Source organism: Arachis ipaensis, chromosome B09 (assembly GCF_000816755.2).
Source record: "Arachis ipaensis cultivar K30076 chromosome B09, Araip1.1, whole genome shotgun sequence".
NCBI lineage: Eukaryota > Viridiplantae > Streptophyta > Magnoliopsida > Fabales > Fabaceae > Arachis > Arachis ipaensis.
Genome location: NC_029793.2, coordinates 119023239 through 119025373, shown reverse-complemented (window position 1 = coordinate 119025373; position 2135 = coordinate 119023239). Strand labels below are relative to the sequence as shown.

Sequence of the window (2135 nt, the reverse complement as noted above, 5' to 3'; positions counted from 1 at the left end):
AAAGGGGGCTTAAAACGCCTAAAAGAAATTAAATACAAACTAAAGTGGGATAAAGAAGTTCCTTGTTCATCATCAACTAACAAACTAAGAACCTCTCTAGAAAGGATATCCTAAAAGTGAAATCCTGGATCTAATTTAAACTTTTATGCACAAGACAATCAGCACATCTATTGTCTTTCCTCCAATTTTTTCTTTTCCAGTTACTAATGCTTCTGATTAAAGCATTTGGGTGTTTCTGGAAATCGCATTCCACAATTAATTTCTTATTCCCATAGTCCAAGGTAGCATAAGTCCCTTCTTAATCCCCCAAAGCTCTGCTCTATATGCCATGCCCATGCACTCCCCAATAAAATGAATGGAAGAAGGCTGCAATCCATCTTCCATTTGGGTTTCTGAGTAGTCCCCTACACCCCGCCTTGTTGGTGCTTCCATCAACGGATCTGTCTTTGGGGAAGGATGGATCCATTTAATGTTGATTTGAGAATTTCGGTGTGTGCATGTGGCGGTCTCTGGTACCCTTGCTCGTGTATCTCCTTGTTTCACCAAGCCCAAGCCTTCCAGCAAGTAAAGATGAAGACGTCCATCCATTTCAGGTTCAGTGGGTGAGATTCAACACTATCCATTCCTCCAAATTGCTTCCAAAGAAGATTTGATTAATCTCACCCAAACTCTGGAAATCGTTGGGCAATTTCTCATTGCATGCATTATGTCCTCTTGGCTCTCGTCGCAGATTTGACAAGCCCCTGAACCTCCCATTATATGAAAAATTCTTTTGTGCATAATTTTCCAAAGGTGGATTTTAGCCTTTTGTGGCCCTTTCCAGCTCCATTGCTTCGTAGGTGTCGCTTATGGAGAAATCTCCATCTCTAATATGTCTTCTCCCAAATGAGCTGAAGGCGATGGAGTGACCATGATCTCGAGCACAACATCTTCAGGTAACAAACTGCTTATTTTGTTTTTGTCCCATTCTCCTTGGTTGTTTGTCCATTCCCAGATGAAGCTTTGTGTTGCTCTACTGAGAAGATTCTCTTTGCCTTCGATATAGGGGTCCAGCCATTTCCAATGTGGCGGGTAGTGTTTTCTTTGAACATGGGCCACAAATTGACAAGCTCCTTCCAAAGAGGTGAGTCATTTATTTCCGTTACGTATTTGTTAATGAACACTTGTGCCCAGAGGGTGTTGGAGTCCTCTTTTAAGTTGTCAAGATGCTGTTTATGATCTCATTGATTCTAATACCAGCCATGTCACCGAATTGTCCCAAGATGCTGTTTATCATCTCAATTTGGTCAGTTGTAGCCTCCAAGAAAATAAGTAAGTTGGGAGATTTTTGGCCCATTTTTTCCAACTCTAAATGCCTTCCATCTTTCTCTTTCAGCTTCTTTTTCTATAAGCTGTGAAGATAAGGTAAAATCGAGTCTCCTTGTCTGATTTCTCTTGTAGGGTTGAATATTTTTATTTTGCCACCGTTCCAAAGTACGTTGTAGCTGACCATGCTAACTCCTTGCAGGATTATGTTGACTAATTTTTCTGGCAAGTTAAATTCTTTGTCTTCTATGGATAAAATCTCATCTAATCTTCTCATAGCTTATTATTGTAAGAATTTTTTTTTTGGTTGCCCACAATTTTCCAACTCGACAGGCCAATGACTAATCCGTCGTAGATCTGAACTCCATTTGAAGGTCTGTCGCTGGCCAATGAATTGCTGCATTTACAAGGCGGGATTCGAACCTCCGACACTTGTTTAAACATACGAGTGAGATGAATACTCGACCAACCTAAGTTGGTTTTTATTTTTTTATGTTTTTTTTGGGTCAAGACCCAAGTTGGTTTATTATTGTGAGAATCTTATTAAACAGGATTTACGCTGACTATAGAATAAATAAGCCTATTCATTGGTGCATTTGGGCCTCCATCCAAAATATTTACGTTGGCCAATTGAATTAATTCAGTTTTCAAACCAAAATGACAGCAGTCTTTGGGCTTACTCTGACAAAGGCCTGGTAAAAGGGTGCTCAACTCTTTTGTTCGTACGACCAAAAATGTGTTTTGATATATTAATACCACCAAATGAACTAGGTGCCAACCAAGAACCAAAATCTAGAAAAAACAAAAAGAAAAAAAGGGGGGGGGGGGGA

General features: G+C 39.9%; 1 long non-coding RNA gene across 1 annotated transcript; it reads left to right on the top strand.

Annotated features, from left to right (window-relative positions):
- On the top strand, positions 7-1910 carry LOC110267307. Its single transcript, XR_002354784.1, has 2 exons — positions 7-935; positions 1046-1910. It is a non-coding gene; the product is annotated as an uncharacterized LOC110267307 (long non-coding RNA).